Source organism: Microcebus murinus, chromosome 9 (assembly GCF_040939455.1).
Source record: "Microcebus murinus isolate Inina chromosome 9, M.murinus_Inina_mat1.0, whole genome shotgun sequence".
NCBI classification, from domain to species: Eukaryota; Metazoa; Chordata; class Mammalia; order Primates; family Cheirogaleidae; genus Microcebus; species Microcebus murinus.
Genome location: NC_134112.1, coordinates 62,586,348 through 62,596,416, shown reverse-complemented (window position 1 = coordinate 62,596,416; position 10,069 = coordinate 62,586,348).

Below are 10,069 nucleotides of genomic sequence, written 5' to 3'. Positions count from 1 at the left end.
GCAGACAGTAAGTGAACAACAAAAATGTGTTAAATGAGACAAATTGTCAAATGAATGATTTTTCCTTATCAGTGAAGACAGTATCGGAGTAAATCGAACCTAAATCAATCTACTTTTAAATGATGTGATTTTGCTCACCATATCGCTCCATAGTGTTGGTATGAGGATCAAATAGCTGAAAAGAACATGTGGCTCTATTGAAAGCCATACAATGTAGCCTGTTTATTTAAAGACATCCACATATTTTTAAGTCATGTGATTCATTTATTGTTTGTTTAATCCGAGATGTGGGAGGTGGGAGGTTGTGGAAGAAGCAGATTAGAGGCACAAGGTTTGCCTTTTGTATTCCCTGAGTGTTCTTGGGCAAAACAGACACTTCTAAGTCGGTGTAAGCTCTTTTATACCTCCCTGGCTCAGACTCTGGCAGGGGTGAATATCTGTCCCCTCTACTGCTCTCTGCCGCTACTGGAGGTTGGGCTGGCTCTGCACAGGGTGGCTGTGGCACGTGGACACAGGTGCCCTGCGCGCTCCACTGAAGACTCAAATGCCCGCATTCTGCTGCCTGACTTTTCTAGTATTTATTTTTCCTTTTAACCTTCTCCCAAACATTTTGATATATACAGCTTTGTTTGTTTAACTGAAGACATTCTTAATAACTCTTATTAGACAAGTCATCTGATAATACACTGCCTTTCACATTAGGAATGAAATGGATTTGAAATTTTGCCTTTTACTTTCAGTACTTCCTAGGCCTGCTTTTCCCCTTGCCAGGAGAACGGAATAAGCCTCCTAAAACAAGATACCGAAGTAGGAATGCTAAGTGGATGATCTAATCACAATTTGAAGGAAATTGCTTTTTAATCTCTAAAAATGTGAGACTAGACAGAATGTCAGCTCAAGTTCTTGGTGGCTCATCTCCATCCGATGTCCAACTTATATGAGAAGAGTTATTTTCAGCCTGTGAACTTCAGGGGCTTTTGGAGAGAGCACGTGACACTAAAACAATTGAGTATTCTTAGTAACTTTGTTCAACATGCCCTTGATAAGTTACAGATGCATCCATCAGGCTGCATGCATTGCTTCACCTGTTTAAGATCAGGGCAGTACAAAGTAAAGGTCTGTAGCCTTTTCACCAGGGCCAGAGCCCTTGGACCTGGAAGGGTTCTCAACTCTAAGTGTAATGGTAGCCACTCAAATACAGGACTCTCGATGGGCATGGAGGATATCGAATTGGAGGGTGAACCAGAGTCCACCTTGTACCAGTCCCCTTGGCTCCACATGGCATCATCTTGGGCACTCATGGACACTTCTCTGGCTGAACTCCTTGATGAGGCACAAATGATTTTAAGAACCTATTTCTGAGGTGTCCAGAGAATATCAATTTCCTTTTCTGCCTATAAGCCTTACGGCACTGAGAACCATTAGATCTCATGTCCTAGGATCACGTGAACATCCTGGAAAAGCACAGACTCAAGGATTGCCTAACAGTGGTCCCCAACCTTTTTGGCATCAGGAACCATTTTCATGGAAAATGAGTTTTCCACAGACCAGGGAGGGGGGAGATGGTTTCGGGATGATTCAAGCACATTACATGTAATGCACACTTTATTTCTATTATTATTACATTGTAATATATCATGAAATAATTATATAACTCACCATAGGTTGGGGACCCCCGGCATAAAACAATAATGGCAGGCACTTACACATCATATGCGAGAAATGTTTTAAGTATTTTTTGTTACAGTAACTCTTCAAAATAGCTCTATGAGGTAGTAGGTATTTTACAGATGAGAAAACCAAAGTTTAAGAAGGTTGGGTAACTTGCTTATGGGCAGCAGCTTTTGTGCGGCTAGGCCAGAATTTGAAGTCAAGCAGTCAAGTTCAAGTCCACTCTCCTTACCAAGACACCCTCCTCTGCCTCCCTGACTCTCACCCTACCAGGCCTGCTCACATTTACCTGAAAATCTTGCTGCAGGATGCCAACTCGTCTATGCAAAGTGTGTAATAGAAAGTGAGGTGCACATTTTTTATCAGAGTAAAAAAAAATTCCAGGCCCTGTTTACCAGGACCCAGACATTTGCCAAGGCAGCACACCAGCCCCCAAATCTATCTGAACACCTTCTCAGCCCACTCGCAGGTTACTAGGTTCCAGAAACAAACCTTTGTCTTCAGCAGATTCTCCAGGCCGCCCTGAAGAGATACGTACATCCCATGAAATACTGAAGACAAAGACAAGGTGAGCTTGGGCTCAAAACTAGATCAGAGCACATGGTTAGGTTTCTGGCTAGGATAGAATATTTTTCTGTTCCAAGGTCTCCAGAGGACATTTTTCAGGCTCCAAATTGGCATGGTGGGATGTAGGCAACTTCTCCCTCCTCCTTCTCTTTCAAACAAGGACCACAGAAATTTAAAGGGAACCACGAGCAGAATAAGACCATGGCGAATACCTTTCAGATCTGTTGAGGGAGGAAAAGCAAGGAGGGACGTCAGGAAAGTCTAGCGCTTGGGCAGTGCCAGGAAAGCACAGTGACCAGCAAAGGAGAGTAAAGCCACCAGTCTTTGAGGAAAGGAGAATTGAAGATGACAACTGAGAACACAAGACAATTTTTACTTGTTTCAGGTTTTACCTGGATGTTAAAAAATGGCAGAAGATGTTTATGGGCAGGGAAAACATTAAAGTACTATGTGGTGATTATACATCTTCTATTTTTTTAAGGATGCTCTTGATTTGTGTAATTCTACTGAACATCATAAATCTCCAAAATGTCTCCAAATTCCAATATTTCAGCATCTAAATGATATCTCCCAAACTGCCCCTCACATCTGGATGCAGCACAAAACCCTTTGTGGATAATATGACTTGATGATTGGCTTTGAAAGTGATTCCTGTAGCTATTCATAGATGCCATTAACTCATCTTCCAACATACATATAAGCACCTGCTTGTGCCAGGCCACAGAAGATACAAGAACAGGGCCCAGGACTTATAGGTTAGTAGTTACAGATATGTCTGTAGCATCTAACCAAAGTTCTAATACATGAAATTGGAAAAGGCCTCTACAGATGGGAAATCCACCATTCGCACTGCTGTATGAGATATCGCATCATGGTGAAGCTCTCTGAGTGCCTTTTTCCCTACATAACCGGTCAAACTTGGGTTTGAGTAAGGAGCACAGCTCCCTAGGAGCTCTTGCCTATTTTGACCATCAGATGCTATGAGAAGAGTTGCTGAAAATAGAGCCTGTGGAAAGATCTGAGAAGGAAGCAAAGACTGGAGAGGAGGGATGGCAAACTGCTGTATGGTAGTGGCAGATTTGAATATGGAGAAGACACAAAGTGGGCACCAGAGTGTCCTGTGTAAACACATCACTTACTATGGGGAAACTGAAGCCTACAGAAAGATGAGTGACTGTAACCCATTTGTGGTTAGTTAGGATGAGACGCTTGTCTCTGATGCTCTCTCTACTACACATGGCTGTTTGCTGGCAAAAAAAAAAAAGTATTTCTTATTTCCTCTCTCTACATACTCATTGTCGTCACTCTTGCTGTCCCGTCTTGCCCTTGTGTACTTATCACTGCTCTCAGAGCCCCCTTCTTCCCACCAAGGATAGGGCCCTACAAGCCTCTGCCCTTTGTCCTTCTAGGCAAAGGAGAAACTTTACTAAATATAACCCATTTGTTTACTGCCTCAGAGTCCCCCACCAGCATAAATATAGTATGTACTGGCCTCCCTCTTTGAAGCTCTCATCTCTGCTAGCATGCTTAGGGACAGGGGTCATCTCATGACAGCGGCCTCCGTCATCTGCAATGATAGCTGTGCCTGCAACATTCACCCTACCCACATCTTTACCCTCTGCACTTCCTCATCCCCCTTCTCTTTGCTACCATTCCCTCCTGGAGCTGCCATGTGAACTGGCGTTGTGATCACCTGGGCCCTTAATTCTTCCAACAGCATGGCTAAACCCAAGCTTTATCAAGTAACAAGACTTTAATAAAGATTTGTAAATAACACACAGGAATGACCATTCTGAGAGAGTTAAAACTGACAGTGGAAGTTAGGAATGGTGAGGTTCACGGGTCAAATCCCCGCCACACACGCATACAACCTCTGCTGGACACCACCCAGCCCAGCTCCCAGCCAGCATCATGAGTCCTACACTCTCTGCGTTTCCTCCCACCAGAGAAAGACAGACAGCGAGGCCTCCCTTTCTTCTCCTGTCTGTGGAGTGCTTGCCTGCTATCCTTGTCTTGATATGCCCCAAGTTCTCCCTGCTCTTTCATTTGTAGGCATGTCCCAGCATGATTAACAGCTGAAATGTCCTCACCATTTGGGCAGAGTTGGTCTTGCCTTGGACAATGAACTAAAAGGCATTAAATTAAACTCGGGCCTTTTCCAAAGTCGGGGTTAATTTGTCTAGAATATTGCAAACAGCCAGGCTTCAAATCAACCTCCTTTACCTGGCCCCCCAATGACCCCTTCACCAGCCTGAGTGAGGATAGGTCTCCAAAGCCCCCACCCTTACCCCCAAGAGCTTCTAGCCTCCACTCCAAAAAGAACATCCACATATTTTCTAAGAATGAGAAACAATTTTCATAGACTCTGCAGAATAACTCTCCTTTAAAGATGAAAAACCTTTTCCCATACAAAACAATTTGCAGACCTGCAACGCCATTCTTGATGAAAACAGCTTTTTATGTTACTGTGTATGACACTAGAACCCCTTGGAAAGGCAGGATCTGAATTTCTGCATTTGGGAATATTTGCTTTTCCTTTTAACAACCAAATATTCATTGTGTCCTCCCAGAACAAAGGAATATTTACCCCAGGGGAGAATATTTGTCCCCCCTGTTTTATAATACATCAAACAAGGAAAGCTTTGAAAGTACGGGGTCTTTTTTTTTTCCTTCCAAGATTTCAAAGATCCCAAGACAAATTCTTTGTTAGGGATCAAGATCAAAGAGTTATGTCTTTCCTTTCCCCCAGGGGTCTCTGCAAGAAGGATGTTTTTCCTAAGCATATGGCCTAAAGTGGGGAGCCTGAGTCACGATGAGTGAGGCACAGGGACCTCTCAGAAAGGTCCCTGTTGGCAGCAGGGCCTTGGTGCAAAGGCAGGTGCTATTACTATAAGGCAGGGGCCCCAATTATAGTCCCAAGGGCTTGGAAAGCCATTACCCCCAAGCCCCCTGCCCTTTTCAGTCACTCTCTATAGATGTTGCTCCAGAGCAGGTAGAACCCATGTCATCATGTCTGTGTCCATGTTATCACTTGTAAGTTTGTAAATTCAGATAAAGCAGGAACCATATTCCTATAACTCCCTCTCTATCCAGAGCATCTCACATGCAGAGTCCTATGATGTTAAACTTAGAAGGGACCTTAGAGTTTCTCTAATCCAAGCCTGTCATTCATTCAGATAAACAGACTGAGGTCTGGAAGTAACTTCATATTGCCAAGGTTGTAGAGCTGGTTCATCCTGGAGCTGGGACATACCCACAAGCCTCCTTTGTTCTCACCAGGTTTTTCTCCCATATAGCAAGGTTTTTTGATGATGACAATGTGGTAAAATATCAAAGAGAAATCCTACAGGTTTTATCATTCACAAAGCAGTTCCAAAGGGACTCCTAGTAGGTGCCAGAAACACCAAGATAAGTAAAATATGGTTCTGCCCTTAAAGAGCTCACAGTCTAGCCTTTGAGAATGAAGATAATTCAATAACATCAAGGTACTTTAGGGGCACCACAGAGAGGCACCTTCCCAACCTGAAAACTATACTCCCATTCTGAATATGACCACCCACAAATAGCTTAAGATGTTCTAGAAGGAGTAACTTTGCTTTAGGGACATTTAAACATCACCTGTTTATTCAGGTAAGATGGAAGTGGGTGGACTGGGAGTTGGGGGAATGGCTACGCTGCTCTGACTCCCTGGCATGCTCAGTTAGCTTATGTCTCAGCAGCCCCAGAGAGGACTAGGTGTGCCCAAGCCTAGTGACCCACACCCAGGCACTAAGCCCAGCCTCCGGGTGAGCCTGCAGACCTCCCTTATGCAGAGAACCTGTTTGTACAGTTCTGGATTCCTCATAATAGCAGGAGCCAGTCTGTCCTTAACAAGGTGACATTGCACTTTCAGAGCCCAGCCTTGGCACCAGGACTCAGGCAGGTGAAGGAGGGCCTCAGGGGACTGTCAAACCTGGCTTCCCAGGAGGTGCATGCATGGGCTGTGGCCAGTGGAGGAGCAGGAGTCTGAACAGGGAAGTCCCAGAGAGCAGCCCAGGCCAAACCACAAGCCAGGTGCATCCTGCAGAAGGGACTCCACCCATCTCAAAGCCATTTGGCTTCCCAAGAAGCTCTTGATCCCTGAAACCACCCACTGAGATGCATGCTGAGAATGAGGGCCAACTGGGGGAAAAGGATATTAGAAGCCTATGATAGTGAGGTTAAGAGCACAGTGGTTATTAGCACAGGCTCTGGGGCTAGATCGCCTGGGTTCAAGCCCTACCTAGCTCCACTTATTGCCCTGTAACTATGCAAGTTCATCAGTATCTGGGCTGCAGTCTCCTTATCTGTAACATGGGGATAATAAAGGTAGCTAACTTATGGTATTGTTGTGAGTATTAAATGGATAAATATATGTAAAACACATGGTCCATAATAAGTATTTAACAATATTAGCTATGATGAAGGCATAAGACGCAGTCCTTGTTCCCAAATTCCTTACGATCTAATGAAGACAGGTGAAAAAAAATCAGACATAAAACAACAGCAAAAACATGAGATAATAAATATGTCCTTCCATTCCAAACTGTATGGTCAAATGCTAGATTCAGCGAGACTTAGCACAGACTCCCTCTTAGATTGTCTCTGGATGACACCCTCCTGTAAGACAGGGAGGTGGTGGGGGCATTGTGGCAGAGTGGTCAAGAGTGTGGGCTTCAGAGTCAACAGCCCAGCATTTGAATTCTGGCTCCACCAATTACCAGCTGTGGGATCACGGGAGGGAAAATGTCACGGTTAATTTTATGAGTCAACTTGACTAGGGCATGGGCAACACACATATTTAGTCAAATATTATTCTGGGTGTTACTGTGTAAGTGTTTTTGGATAAGATTAACATTTAAATTGGTAGACCAAGTAAAGCAGACTGCCCTCTCTAATGTGGGTGGGCCTCATCCAATCAGTTGAAGGCCTGACTAGAACAAAAGGGCTGTCTGAGTGGCTTCTAGCTGGAACATTGGCTTCTCTCCTGCTTTCAGACTTGTACTGAAACATCAGCCCTCCCTGAGTCTCGAGCCTGCCAGCCTTCAGACTAGAGCTACACCATCGGCTCTCAGAGTTCTCGGGCCCTCAGACTCAGAACAGAACCACTGGTTCTCCTGGGTCTCCAGCTTGCCAGCTCAGCCTGCAGATATTGGGACTGGCCAGATTCCATAATCACATAAACCAATTCCTCACAATGAATCCTTATATATAGATAAACATGTATATTTATATATGTGTGTGTGTACTATTCATTCTGTTTCTCTGGAGAATTGTGAAAGAGATAAGCCTCATTTCTAAGACTCAATTTTCTTACCTGTAAAATGGAGATTAAAAGTATTTAGTCATAGGATCACTACAAAGATTCAATGAATTCTTGAATATGAGCATTGACATGGTGGGCTGACACATTAGGGTGCTCAAAAATGTTGATCGTTAAGGAGTGCCAAGGCCCTCCAGCCAAAGACCACCAGGAACAGTCTTATCGTTGAAGAAGCTGGTTCATTACTAATTGTAGTGAGGGCGAATGCGCACCATGGTGGGCCGCCTCAGGAAGAGGGTATTAGAAAAGACTTATCACAGGACTTGGACTTGTGTTAAGTATTTTGGAGAGGGTTTAAGGAAATGAGGCTTTGTGCTGGATTGGATGCTGTCAGGAAGCTGGGTAATTCTACATGTTGGTATCTTTAATGAGTGGAATAGTGGCTCTCAGAAAGACGTGTCCAAGTCCTAACCCCCAGTACCTACAAATGTGATCTCATCTGGAAAAAGGGTCTTTGTAAATATAATTAAATGTAGGATCATCCTGGATTAATCAGGTGAGCCCTAAATCCAATGACAAGTATCCTTATCAGAGAAGACACAGAGACAAAGAGGGGAAGGTTATAACAACCTGGATGGAACTGGAGAGCAGCCTCCTAAGTGAAGTATCTCGAGAATGGAAAAGCAAACACCACATGCACTCACTATTAAATTGGAACTAAATGGTCAACACTCAGGTGTACCTGAGGTAGTAAAATTCAACGGAAATCAAGCAGGTGGGCAGGGGATGGGTAAATTCACACCTAGTGGGTAAAATGCACACTATCTGGGGGATGGACACATTTATAACTTTGACTCAACCTGTAGAAATGTAATTCATGTAACCAAAACATTTGTGCCCCTGTAATATTCTGAAATAAAATTTAAAAAAAAAAAAGAGGAGAAAGTGCTGTGAAGATGGAGGTAGATATTGGAGTGATGTGTCTGAAAGCCCAGGAACAGCAAGGACCGTCAGCGGCCGCCAGAAGCTAGGAGACAGGTATGGGACGGACTCTCCCTCGGAGCCTCCAGAAGGAATCCTGCCGGCCTTTTCTGTCGGACTTCTGGCCTCCAGGACTGTGAGAATAAGTGTTTATTGTTTTGAGCCACTCCATTCGTGGTCATTTGTTAGGCAGCCCTAGGACACTAATACAGTATCTTATCGAATCTTATCGACCGGGAAGGCAGACTCGAACAAGGCGGCACTGTAGGTGGCAGAGAGCAGCAGTCACTCCTCTCAGTCAGGAGAGGGGTATGCTCGGCATTTGGGGCATGGACAATGCTCATAGTTTATCTGTGTCCAGGTGTGGTTACAATGCAGTTCTGTTTCTCTCTTGACCCATCATGGTCACAGAGTGGCCTTGTCTGATGTTGACGTCATATGGAATTGTTCATGTTCAGTGGAACAGCAGGCCCAGCTGTGAGTGCCAGGCGGCTCCCAGATGTCAGGGGCTGCCTTTTCGTTTCTCAGGAGCTTCTAAGGGAAGTCTATTGAAGGCCTTTACTAGACCCAAATCGCCTTCTGAACAGCTATGAGAAGTGGTTTACCTTCCATTTTAGCCTTTCTTTGCTGCTTATTGAGAAGCTGCTATTGTCTAGCAGATTAGAAAATGTATCTTTCCTTCATCCCAGGAAATATTAATATATCAGGATTTGGTTCAGAGCACACAGGCAACACATTCATCCTGGGACAAATGAATTAAAATATGTGCAGTTCTGAGTGTCAGGAGGATTTTCATCATTCTGGGAGTTGTCAAAGGAGCTGATGGCAGTGCATGCCTCAGACACAACCAGGTTGTTGGTGCGTGTCCAAGAAGCCTATAGCATGTGACGAGTCTCTGGAGGCAGCCGGCTGGAGCCAGACAGCTCTCTCTTTCATCCCGAGCTGTGTTGCCAAGAATCTCGTAGATGAAGGGTCATTGTCTTTGGGTCGTCGTGACTGGGTGCTGCAGTAGTTAACACGTTACTTTCCGTATTGCACTGCACCCTTGCATTGGCTCACACGTGTGTCTTCTTCACAGATCCTGCGATAACCTCATCCAGGTCTTCAGATCTTTCAGGCACTCTGCATTATCCTTGTGGACTCATGCAGCCTTGAAGAAACACTGCCTAACAGATGCTTTTTGCCCTTGACTCCCTTATTTTGAGTTTTTCAAAACTGAGATCAGTTCATATGCTCCCAGGGGCCTGCCTTTGCTGTGCTATCAATATGGACCTCCCCAAGATAACTGGCAACCCAGCATGTGTTCCTGTCGCCTTTCCTATCCAAAAGCTGCAATACCTTTCCTCTCCAGGGCAAAACATGGCTCTTTCCCCTCTAATACACAAGTAATCATTTGCTATTTCTTATTCTTAATTACTTTACCAGGATACTGTCAGCTGCACGCAACAGAAACCCCAACTAAGAGTGGCTTAAACCAGTAGAAAAAAACTTATTCTTTCACATAGCAAGAAGTCCTAGATTGAGACAGTTCCAAGGTGGGTTACCTCAGCAGCTTCATAACACAAGGAA